General features: G+C 41.2%; 1 protein-coding gene across 8 annotated transcripts in view; it reads left to right on the forward strand.

Annotated features, from left to right (window-relative positions):
- Positions 1-13,320, forward strand: part of LDLRAD4 (low density lipoprotein receptor class A domain containing 4) — a 417,129-nt gene that overhangs the window by 46,333 nt on the left and 357,476 nt on the right. For all 8 annotated transcript variants that reach the window (XM_059139069.1, XM_059139067.1, XM_059139075.1 and 5 more), the window contains exon 2: positions 11,128-11,218. The gene's annotated coding sequence lies outside the window, so the exon portion shown is untranslated. The remainder of the gene's footprint in view (positions 1-11,127; positions 11,219-13,320) is intronic.

The raw sequence follows: 13,320 nt of genomic DNA on the forward strand, positions 1-13,320 counted from the left end.
TGGGTTGAGTTCTGTTTGGCGCCAACAGAGAACAGTTAGTTCCTTTCTGCCTTCTGGTTAGTCCATGAGTCTTGCAGGGCTGAGCTGTGAAGGATAATCCTTTGGGACACTCTGGAGTTTTACCAGTAGACTAGAGTTTGCTCTTTTCTGTAGTTGGAAAGGGTAGGTGGACAAAGTAGGGGACAGGTGATGTGACGAATTTAAGGTTATTAATTAATTAATTAATAGTTAATTGGCTAAGTGCCTTGACTACTGTTTTAGAGCTGCAGGTCACAACTCCTTGGATGGTCAAGAAATCATTTTAGTAGGTCACAACCAGCACTCAAAAAGTGATGTGCAGTAGAAGAGAAGATAGAATATAGTTTACAACCATAAGGTTAAGTATTATTTTTAGAAACTTAATTTGAAAAAAAAATTTTGGGTTTTGAAATTTTTAAAAAGTTACATATGTGGTCTGAGTCAGTATATAGAGATATTTAATGTCACAACTCAGTATATGTATATATGCACATATATATGCATTTTCACACATATATGTATGTACTTACATACATGTATATATTGCATGTGTTAAGAGTGTTTGAAAGTCCAAAATGACTAGTATCACAGGTGAGTTACAGAAGAAATATGAAGGGGATATAATCTATGTAGTTTAATAGAGGAGAAAGACTAAGTATTGATTTTTTTTCAAGTACTGATGTTTATTATCGTCTTAGTTTACCAAAATAACAAAACATATCCAGATATCAGTGGACAGTAAACATTCTGCCATTTAGAAATACTGGAAATATAGGGTGTGAAGATTTTAAACCACTGTTATTATAGAGCTATTATAATATCATTGAAGATTTAAAATATTTAAAATCTAATGAAGTATAATCAGGACTAAAATGATTTTTGGACTTCATTTGATTTTCACTGCTGATTTACACAGCTTTAGGATCTTCTGTATTTTTGGTGTTTTCCTGGTCAGTGTTCAGGATCTATATGTACGTAAAGGGTGGAGAGGCATCCTTTGAGCTCAGAGAGTGCTCATTTCCAGGTTCCCAGGTGAGGCTTGGAATGTCCTCTTGGTTACTTAGTCTACTGAAGAAGACCTTAGCTACCATTGAAGGTTGAGGAGTCTAGTTTTTTGGCCTCTTTTCAACCTTCTTCCTGTTCTTATGTCTTTAGCATCTGGCACAGGGCTTGGCATGTTTAGCATCTGGTAAATCCTTGTTGAATGAATGCATGACTCTTTGAATTGCTCCTCATTTTTCTTGAGTAAATGCCAAGTCCTTACAATTGCCTACAAGCTCTTGGGACCCCCATTGCCTCTTTGACCTCATCTCCTGCTACTTTTGCCCTCATTCGTTCTGTCCAGCCACACTGCTTCTTTGTTCTTGGACCCTTCTCTGAAATGCTCTTTCTCAAACATACTTGTGTCCAACACTGCCCCCACCCCCTGGCCCTGCCTCTCTAGCCTTGGTTTTGATAACTGCCTTCTCAGGGAGCATTCTCTGGTACCACTTCCCTTTGGCCATACTGGCCGTCCTCTGCTCTACTCTACTTGCCTTTATACATGGCCTTTACCATTTCTGAGTGAACTACTTAATTGAACTGTTGGGTAGGTTTAGTGTTCAACTGTACACCCTTGTTCTACTCACTGATGTGCCCAACTGCCTGGAATAGTGTCTGGTCCTTGGCGGGTATTCATACAGCCTGCCAGAGGGTTGCATGGTTCAATGAGTTTGAGTGTGGAGTTTGACATACTTGGGGTTCTTCTTGCTACCTCACACGACTTGGTGACTTCTCTGATCTGTTCCCAGCATTTAGCATCACCCCTTCACAGTGTTAGGGATTCAGTCCATTGAAACAGCTTTCTACAGAGTGTTGGGTCCATTTCTAATGTTAAATATTTAAATAGAGGTCAATAAAATTAATTGATACCAATATTTTTATCTTTGCCATATGAAAACCAGTCTTGACATTTAATTATAAAAGCACAGACTTATTTATGTTTGTCTTGTTTTCCATACTAAATTTTAGAATTTTAGAGAAATAAAAACTTAGGTCCCTTTTATTTTCTGATAGTGGTGGAAAATTTGGCACATAATGGGTCTTCAAAAACACTTCTGCTTCACCAGCCTGGGACTGAGTGACTGTGGCTTCTGAGAAATCCTGGCTGTGGCCACCCACTGTGCCAGTCTTTGGGGGTCAGGGCTCTTATGTGTCAGCTTGGTTCCACAGTATCCACATTTGTTTCTGCCTGTGGAGTATTCATGGGAAGTGACCAAAAGGGTCTGAAAGAAGTGTGCTTATTGGTGAGCGACTTGTTGCTATTTCCAAACAGACTCATAAAGTCTGGGTTTGAGGGTAATATTACAACAAAAATACACCTTAGTTTTCAAAGGAATTCCCAAGAATAAAACATACCCATTTTTTGATACGTCACCTTTGCTTTATTTCTTAATTTAACCATCTGTTTTGATGGCTCTGTGGATCTGCGTGTAGGATGAAATAGGGTTCAAATCTTAGCTTTGCCTCTTAATCACTCTATGACCTTAGACAAATCACCTAAATTCTCTCGCCTCTGGTTGTCCCATCTGCTAACTGAGGATACTAAAACATCCATACAAGATTGCTGTGAGCATTAAATGAGATACATAAAGTGACTTGCAAGAGAGGCACTGAGCAAAGATTAAATATATGTTAGCTTTATTGTTATTGTTACTATTATCGTCTAGAAATGAACGACCGAGATGCCCGAGTATCTTTATCTGTTTGATTTCTTCTTGTTGTAATTAATTAAGTAATCAAACAGGAGGTCAAAAGGGGCAGAGAATAGAACACTTGGGCCGGAGCTTAGAATCCTGGGTACGCACCGCTGTTTCTTAAAGTAGGCCTTGTCTTGCTCTCAGGAGTGTTGAAACCCCAAGCCTAAGTGCTGTGTGGTAGGATATGTGGGTCATTTGACATGTATCTCTATAATGCCAGTGGCTACTGTTCTTTCTTATAAGGTAGGCTCTGTGATAAGCAGATGCCAGTGGTATGGTGGGGAAGACAAGAGGCCAAGTTCTTTGCCCCTGGGACTTGACCCACCTGTGTCACTTGGTCAACACTCTTCACCTCCATGTTCCTTTATTTCTTCCTCACTGATACAAAGGAACAGGGCTTGAATTCATTAAGTGTGAGAGCTTGTAAGATATGAGAGGTGGGAATTTGCCTCAAGTCTTCTGAGGCTGCTATTCTAGGTAGTGCCAGATATGAGATATGGATATGGTTGAGGGGTACAGGGAAAGAAGTGGATTATATAGAATAACCCAGAAAATATGAGACCTAGCCTTAGAAAATATGGGACTTGTTCTTAAGAGCTGGTATTCTCGGGGAGTCCCGTGTAAACATGAGAGAGGGTATGTGCAGATAGCCCAAGAACACTGGAAAGTGAGTGAGGCAGATTGTAGAGGGTGAGGTAAATCAGGAGGACTCTTGGGATGAGGTACTTCTATTGTGAGTCATATGTATTAGCAGCTGTTTTTCTCTGATCAGAAGCAATGCTATTCTTTTTTAATTTGACTATATTTTTAATATTTATGACCAGTTACCCAGGCCCCTATTGTCTTTCTAAGTCTCTGCAATGACCTGAAAGGTAGATAACCTTATCTTCATCTGTTAGCTGTTGTGCTCAGAGATGACTTCATTTCCCTGGGGTCAGGCACCCAGTTGTGGTGGCTCTGGATTAGAACCCAGGGCAGGCTGTGTCTTTGGCTCTTTTACTCCACCAGTCCACGTGCTCATGGAGTTCTTGTCATAGCGACTGAGTGTTTGATTCCCTTTTTGGCTTTTAACAGATATGGTAACATCTCCATTTGGATGTGTGCTTAATATGCTTTAAAAAGTATAGTTTGACCTTGAGAACTCCTCCCAGAATGCTTGAGAAATGAGACAGTACTTTATTGTTTAAGAAGTAAAAAAGGATCTTGATGTCCCAATCACTGTCAGGTTTTTCATTGCTTTCAAGTATTTTGTGATCCTTTGTGGAGGTGTAGGTCTTTGTCTTCCTCCCCTTGAGTTTGGAAATAACTAGGAAACTACTGTTGGACTTGAATGTCACTTAAAAGAAATCATCGTCTTCATTGTTATTTCCTTAAGGTGCTCATTCTAGCTTTTAGAAACTTTATTCGCCCTTTGTGTGCTTTGAAACATTTAATTCTGCCTTTACGGATCCTGAAGCATCCCGCTTTTAGATTTTACACGCGTCCTCCGCCCTTGTGCGCGCGCACCTCCTATGTGCGTGCACGCTCATGCGCATCTGCGTGCACGTGCGCGCGTGCGCGCGTGCGCAGAGGCCGCGTCACTTTACCCGGCAGGATCTCGAGCTGCCATGTTGGCTCCAGTGCTTCCTCGCAGTGCAGAGCTGCCTGGGGGTGGCCTTGTCCTAGTTTCCTCATACATAGTTCCGGCCTTTATAAAGCTTTGCAAAGGGAGCTTCAGAACTTTGCAGCCTGAAGAGCTCAAGCCAAAACAGCAGGGAAGATAGAAAACCTGTCTGTTTAGCCATAGGCAGATGGACTGTTTTTGCTTTGACTGAAAGAGTTTCTTGGTTGAAGGGCGAGGCGGGGCGGGAAGAGCCTGTGAAGGTCTGTTGGCCGTCCCGCTGTCCTGTGAGTACAGCCCTCAGAGCTGTTGCCATATTGTGCTGGGGGGAGGAGGTGTGTGTGGGAGCCCGCCAGCACTGCCTTACTCCAGTAGGTGCACCCCGAGGGGCCTTGGGGACCAGTTCTTTGAGGAGGCTGACCACTTCAGCAAGGGCCTCTCATCCAGCCCTTTGTGCTCCAGAAGAGATGACTTTCGGCTCTGGCCGTCGCCGTGCCTTATTTCTTCTTGGCAAGCGGGATGGGACTGTTTCTTTGTTGCATCTGCTTTGAAGAGGTCCTTCGTTTCTATTTTGGGAACAGAATTCTCTGTTAGAAGTAAGGCAGAGGGCCGACAGAAGGCAGCTGGCTTTGGGATCCTTCTCCTCAGTCGTGGCCCTGGCTGGTTTTGTGTCTACTGGGAGTTGCCCGAAGCTGTCTTCTTCCTCTGCATCCCTCGATTTTGAAAGGCACCCATGAAATGGTTGATGCTTTGTTAAGATACAACTTGTCAAACTGTTGGTCTTGGCTCTGCGGCTGGAACCTTTCACTCCTCAATCTTCTTTGCATCTCACCCTGGGCTCTGCAGGGAGATTGCAGCTGATGCTACCTGGAGGCCTGATCCTTTCCCAGGGCGGCCTCAAATTGGGTTGAATAAATGGACATGCACATTTTATGTCGTGAAAATGTACCTAACAAAATTTATGCATCTGGGGTGGAAGTATAGGTCCATCCTTAAGGAATGCCTCAATGTTTCTGAAAAAAGATGTAAAGTCAGTATAGTTTTGGGAAAGAGACCTCTGTTTTCTATTTTCCTTGATCTCTTTGTGTAACATTGAAGTATTTACCTACTACTTTGTGTTTTTTTCTCTCCCAACTTATAATTTATACAAAATGGCTCTCTTGTCTCCGGGCATCACTGTGTTTTAAATGGCTACAGTTCCCAGCTGGAAGCCAGTCTGGTTTCAGAGAAAGGCACACTGCCAGATTCCTCGCTTAACCTTTGTCAGGAATAAATATCTTCCTTTACCTTAAAGAGAAAGTGAGAATGTTGTGAAGATAGAGAATAAATGTGTCTCACTTCCCTTATGGTGTTTCAGTCTATTGCCACTCATGTATCCCCTTCTTGGGGCAAGGGAGGCAACCTCCTTGATTAATGTTACTTTCCAGGAATACCTGCAACTCTGCCTCAGTCTTGTTCTCTCAGCAGCTCATGATTCCCAGACTGTGACCACTGAACCTACAGTGCTGTGTAAACTGCTGGAAACGTGTTGGGAACATGGCATTCAGAAGATGGTTTGGGCTGGGGCAGCCACTCTGGTGAATAGTATGGAGGTTCCTCAGAAAGTTAAAAATAGAACTACCTTATGACCCAGCATTTGCACTACTAGATATTTACCCTAAGTTTATAGAAATGTAGATTTGAAGGGGGTACATGCACACTGATGTTTATAGCAGCATTATCAGTAATAGCTAAACTATGGAGAGAGCCCAAATGTCCATCGACTGATGGTTGGATAAAGAAGATGTGACCATATGTATATATATATATATATATATACATATGTATATGTATATATATATATATATATATACACATATGTATATATATATATACACACACACATACACACACACACAATGGAATATTACTCAGCCATCAAAAGGAATGAAAACTTGCCATTTGCAACAACATGGATGGAGGTAGAGTGCATTATACTAAATGAAATAAGTCAGAGAAAGACAAATGTCATATGATCTCACTCATGTGGAATTTAAGAAACAAAACAGGTGAACATAGGGGGCCTGCAAAGGGAGAGAGGGAAATAAACCATAAGGGACACTTAACCATAGAGAATGAACTGAGGGTTGATGGAGGGAAGGAGGTGGGGGCATGGGGTAGATGGATGAAGGGTATTAAGGAGGGCACTTTTTGTGATGAGCAATGGGTGTTTATGTAAGTGATGAATCACTGAATTCTGTTCCAGAAACCAATATCGCACTCTATGTTAACTAAAGAAAATTTAAATTAAAAAAAAAGAAGAAGTAAAAAAAAAGAAGATGGCTTGGAGCTAGTGAGATCATCATCCCTTCAGGACCATACTTTATCACTTTGAAAACCTATGTATGGGGACGCCTGGGTGGCTCAGTTGGTTAAGCAGCTGCCTTCGGCTCAGGTCATGATCACAGTGTCCTGGGATCGAGTCCCACATCGGGCTCCTTGCTCAGCAGGGAGCCTGCTTCTCCCTCTGCCTCTGCCTGCCATTCTGTCTGTCTGTGCTCGCTCTCTCCCCCTCTCTCTCTGATAAATAAATAAAATCTTTAAAAAAAAAAAAAAAACCTATGTATGGATTCCTCAAATGCTTCAAGCAGCAGGGTGTGGTCTGTGTGTAAAGAACTCTGCTAGCATCTTCTCTGAGGTTCTAGGCTGAATAATTCTCATTAAGGGTCATTCTCTTGGGTGAACCATTCTACTGAAGGCTTAATTTCCTTGGTGGGGGCATGATATTATTGCTCAGTCTTCTTCCTTTGAAGCTCTGGACTTTGTGTTGAGCTGTTTGAGATTATGGAAAAGGCATGTACTTACTAGAATTGAGGGTGGAGAGACCTGGGTGGGGTCTATAAATTAGCCTGTTTCTTTCTCTGCACAGGGTGAAGTTCCATGGTGTGGGTCATTGGTTATTTTCACACATGGAGTTGGGCCCAAGAGAGTTAAAATTTGCTGAGAAGAAGAGGTGAATTGAAATTATTGAAATTCTCTGCCTCCTCTGTCACGGAACTGGTGTTTTTAGTTTCTTTTGGCTTGAGTGTGAAAACACTGCTCAGCACCCAGGGATGAACCTTGGAGATAATGTTAAAGTTTGCTGAGTGATTGATGAGGGAGTGGGAATATATAATACAATCCTGCATATAGACTTCAGGAGAGTATGATAGCTTTCTATAGTGAATAAAATTTTTATTTTGTAGTCTCTTAAGTAATTTAATTGATTTGAATGTTTTTAAAATATCTCTTTTATTAAACCAGTCCTTTGAAAATCTAAAGTAGAGCTTTAGTCACAATCTTTTTTGTAATAAAAAACAATTTATCTCTTAAGGATAGCAGAAACCAAATATATTTACATATTCAACTTTTATTTTAAACAGGGCTTAAGTAAAATCTTGCTTAAGAGAATTAAAAATCATCTGTTTAAAAATAAAAAAACTTTTTTTATATTAACATATAATATATTATTTGTTTCAGGAGTTCAGGTCTGTGAATCATCAGTCTTACGCAATTCACAGCACTCACCATAGCACATACCCTTCCCTATGTCCATCCCCCGGCCACCCCACCCCTCCCACAACTCTGCTCCAGCAACTCTCAGTTTGTTTCCTGTTTTCCTCTCAGTCCGTTATGGTTTGTCTCCCTCTCTGGTTTCATCTTGTTTCATTTTTCCCTCCCTTCCCCTGTGATCCTCTGTTTTGTTTCTCAAATTCCTCATATCAGTGAGATCATATGATAATTGTCTTTCTCTGATTGACTTATTTCGCTCAGTATTATACCCTCTAGTTCCATTCATGTCATTGCAAATGGTAAGATTTCTTTCTTTTTTTTTTTTTTTGGATGGCTGCATATTTTATTGTATGTAAATATATATACACCACATATTCTTTATCCATTCATCTGTCCATGGACATCTAGGCTCTTTCTATAGTTTGGCTCTTGTGGACATTGCTGCCATAAACATTGGGGTGCACGTGCTCCTTCGGATCACTACCTTTGTATCTTTGGGGTAAATACCCAGTAGTGTGATTTCTGGGTCATAGGGTAGCTCTATTTTCAACTTTTTGAGGAACTTCCATACTGTTCTCCAGACTAGCTGCACCAGCTTGCATTCCCACGAAGAGTGTAGGAGGGTTCCCTTCGTTCTGCATCCTTGCCAACACCTGTCGAATAAAGAAATCAGTCTTAAAGCACTTTTAATATAGGTTGTCAGGAAGCTGGATTAGCATTTTGTTTCAGAATTAGAGCTGGGTTATTTGACCTATACAGTTTTTTCCATTTTGATTGGGAATGAATTATTGATATGAATGGGAAATTAAGAACAAGTAACAAATTCTTCCTTTGGAAAATTTCTTAGGGATCTTTCTGTTTTTAACCTTTAGCTATTAGATAGCTAAATGCCAGAAGAAAGGCAAGGATATTTGGCAAAAGTGGTGACTACTGAGAAACATTTTAAGCACTGACTCAGGTTTGTAGGTAAAATTAAATAACAAGTACTGGAGAAATTATGCATTTATTGTTTGGGGGCAGAGCATGAGGCTAAGTGTCTTCCACCTAGTTGGAATTAATTTAGAGGTTCTGAGTGCTGTTTTGAAGAGTTGCATAAATTCTGTTGCTTTGGCCTTATTGCAGAAAACTAGGGATTGACAAGTCATAACTCTTTTAATTTGGCTTCTTTAAAAAAATGTAAGAGCCTCCCATGTGCCTCTTACCCTGCAGAGTCCAGGGGGATGTCAGGGTGATGGTGATGTGGTTCCTTCCCTGAAGGAGTTTATAGTCAAGTAGGAGAAATGACTTTTCACTTATTGTGGATGAGGCAGGTAGGAAGGGCTGTTGTATTGTACCAATTATGTATGCATATAACATATATGTATGTGTTTTATATATCCCTATGCTTATTTACTAAGTTAAATTTGTTTTCTGTTGCTGCATAACAAATTGCCATAAATATAGTAGCTTAAATCAATGCCCATAAATTACTTCACAGTTTCTACGGGTCAGAAGCCTGGGCCTTGCTTAACTGGTCCTTTACTCAGGATCTCAGAAGTCGGCAAAGTGTGGTCCCAGCTATGTTCTCATCTGGAGGCATGAGTGGGAAGAATCCACTTCTAAGATCATTTAGGTTGTTGGTAGCTTTCGTTTCCTTGTAGCTATAGGACTGACGTTCCTGTTTCCTTGCTGGATGTCAGCTTGGTGACTCTCAGCACCTGGAGGACCCTGCACCTTCTTGCCACATGGCCTCCTCAGAGTCCTTGTCACCATATAGCAGCTCACTTCTTCAGAGATCAAAAGGGAGTCTGTCACTCTCTAGTCTGCTGAGATGGAGTCTTGTATAGACAGCACTGCCTGATTAAGGGAATGACCTCTCATTACTTCTGCCATATTCTGTTGGTTAGAAGCAAGTCACAGGCTCTGCCTGCCCCCCAGAGTAATTTTGGCCACCTCAGTACATTTCTGGTTATTCCACCGCCTTCTTTTCTCAATAAGTCTGAACATTTGGATCCTAGGAAGACTGATGAGAACAATCCCAGTTGAGGAATAAAAACTACTGTTTAGAAAACCCGAAGTGGATTATTTTCCCCCGTCTCAGTAGATCATGAACAGGAGAAAGTAATGTCTGTGGGTGCGTGGTATTGGTACTGAGGAGTTACATAAAAACAGCAAGGGGTTTGTCTTATGTGTTCGGGGTGGACCTCCACAGGAATCTCACAGGATCCTCTGGCTAGACACGGTCATTTTTTATCTGGATGTCTTGGCTTTGGCTGATCACTTAGGAGTGACATATGGTAGGAACACACTTTAAGGGACAAGTCTCCTGGAGAGTATGCTACAGCACACAAGCTAGACAGATGGTGGCTTATTCAACCTTGGACAGGAGTGTAATCCTACACATTGGCAGCCTGGGTGCTGAGAATTGCTTGTGGTATCTGAGGCAGAGTTGACCAAGTTTACCCAAAACTGCTTTGTAAGGCACAGGGCAGTCACCTGACGTGATCTGGAATGGTGTGAGGCACCTAGAGCATACTCACTGAGGTGAGATGAGGATGCTCATGACAGATTGTGTGAACTGGAAGTGGACCTGGACAAAGTCTGGACTGCCCAACTGGAGAATGTTCTACCAACGGGGTAAAGGGCAGGTGTCAAGACAGCCTTACAGACAGTACCATGGATATTCCCCTAAGGGTCTTCCCTAAGCAGGGGTCCGTATTGCTCCCACAAAATTAAACATATTTCATGGGAGGAAAAATGTGCCCCTGGGCCTGCCTCTCTTTACAGTTAAGGATTGTGTGGATCCTTATGCTCACAAGATAATTCAGACTGTTAAGATTTAAAAAAAAAAAAAATGTCCAATAAAGGTATCGTTCATTATTTGTTCCTGGGCCCTCATTGAAGAAAATGTCTCTACATACATTATATGTATGTTGAGAGGAGTAAGTTGTGTCTCTTTTGTTTGGAAGATAAGAACAGGGTGCCCTTTGTGGCTGCTCAAAAACTCATAAGGAGATTTTGTCCCTAGCTCAGTCAGGTCCCTGACCTCAATTGTTTTTATTTATTTATTTATTTATTTGGCTATAATTTTCTCTTCCTTTATTATTTGATGTTTATCTTTACGTTCTTAATTTAATCACTTTGGTATTGTGGCTTTTATTGTGATAGTTCTCAACTATTTTTGTGGAACTTGGGGAAAGGGAGGGTGCATGAAAAGAAACCAAGAAGTGGTTCACTGAAATTCTTTATTTTTCCTTTTAGCATTTCAAGCTCTGTATTTGTAACATCACACCATTGTCTCCGTATTAGACCATTCTCAAGAACTCACATCAGTTTTCATACAGCTTAAAAGGTGAGTAGAACTTGAGACTCTTTGATAATGACTGTGAAGTAGAGGTTGTCACAGCACTATCTGTTATGAGATGCTGTACCTTTCAAGAAAGTCATGCAATATCTAGGCACAAAAACTATCTTACTAATTTAACTTTTTCCCGTAGGAGGAATGCATGATATCAGCTTAAATTTGGACTTTTCTTTTTTGTTTGTAATTCACCTTGAGCTGAGAATGTATATAAAACACATATTTCTAGATTTACTGGAAAAAAGAATAATCTTACTATTCAGCTTGTTTGTTGCTGAGCCTGAGCATTTAATGCCCAGATACTTACAAACATTTAAGATCAGTGGGAAATGGGATTCTTTATTTGTCATTCTAAACTCTGTGTTTTGTTTGATTTTCTACTTCAGAAAATGGGGATCATGATGGGATTGCCATGAGAAATAAAAGAGCCATCATACTTAAAACAGCCTCTGGCATATAGCATACATTAAATAAATACTAGTTCCTTTCTCTCTCTTAGCTGTTGTAACATCCAGTGGACAGGTTTTTCTTTCTCTGTACTGGTAGCACGTGTGGTTTGTTATTGTGAAGAGGGGGTTGACTTCCTAATTTACTGCATTTGGTTTTACATTTGTGTGCCTGTGTGTTGGTGTTTTGGAGAGTGGGTGTAAGTGGCTGGGCACTGGGTTATCTAGAAGGAGAAGCTTAGGTGACACCTGTGTATTTTGGTCATCTCTGGACATCCTCAGACCCAAAGACCCACTCAGAGTCAGCCCTTGGGGGGATAGTCATCGAAGGTGCTGGGAGGGTACCAGGAGAAGCCTACCCTCCTTCAGCTTGCCCACTGCCAGGTTTTTACTTTAGGCATACCCCTTCACCTCTCAGTGCCTCTATTTGGTCAACTCTTAATTGATTTTAGTGATTCTTGTTCTGCCTAATCACCAGTCTATGGGGAACATTAAATGAAGAAATACATGAGAGTTGTCAGAAAAGTAAGAAATTCTATAAAATGTAAGGTGCAACTTTTTCCTAAATTTTAATGTGCCAGGTATGACTCATTGTTTATTCCAAGTTTTTACTAGACTATAAACTTTATAAGGGCAAGAATCTTCCCTCCTTCCCTCCTGCAGTTCACCCCCCCACCACCCCCAGGGCCTAAAGCAGTGTCTGGTGTAAGGGAGGAGTTCAGTAAAACTTTTGTCAAATGAAATGAATTGATGCAGATTCCCACTCTGGATGCTCTCTCAGAGCATATCCAGACTTTTTATTTATGGTTGCAGTTGGAAGTAGATGGGGCAATTGGAGCGATTTAATGTGCTTCCTCCCTGAGGCGCACAGACCCTTGAATTTAAATGGACTTTTCACAGTTTGGAGCCTTCCTAAAATTGTAGTTGCTATGAAGCCTGCGGTATATAACAAGCCACACACACTCTGAGTCCACGTTGGGTGCAGTTCCTCTCTGTTGGTGAGAGAATGTAGTCCGTATGTGTTTCTTTCCTGAGTCAGACACTTAACCAACTGAGCCACCCAGGCACCCATTACTTGGTGAGTGTTGATGAATCGTGCTGTTTTTCTTCTGTAATTTGGCATGCCCACCACCGGCTTAAGGTGGGGGGCAACAACCCATCTCTCCCAGTGCTGAAGAGAGTATGGGCACAGTTTGGGTCCTCTTTCATCATCTCAGATAGAGTCTTCTTTAACCTTACCCACCAAAAACTAAAGCCATCCTCAAACAGAATTTTACTGGATAACTGAAATACCGTGGGACCGTGCCGCTCGATTTACAGAATTGTGACAAAAGTAGAAATATACTTGCAAGTTCCGTAAGAACCCGATTTCCCACCATATATGGGGTTACCTCATTCTGTCAGTTATTTTCAGCAACTTTCAAAATTGGTAATGGAAATCTTTTTCTTGACTATGTTACTGTATATGGATTTTATATGAAATACAAGGCTATGTTGCTCCTTATGAACGTTAGAATGGCTAGAAGAACAGATCCCTTTCTGCAAACCTGCATGTTGCTTTGTGCCTCTCAGGCCATTTTCAGGCACCATACTTGGATTCTGAGGTGTTGCAAGAACTTTCACACCTCTAAAATAGGTTTACAGCTG

This window comes from Mustela lutreola, chromosome 11, assembly GCF_030435805.1.
Source record: "Mustela lutreola isolate mMusLut2 chromosome 11, mMusLut2.pri, whole genome shotgun sequence".
In the NCBI taxonomy this organism is placed as follows: Eukaryota; Metazoa; Chordata; class Mammalia; order Carnivora; family Mustelidae; genus Mustela; species Mustela lutreola.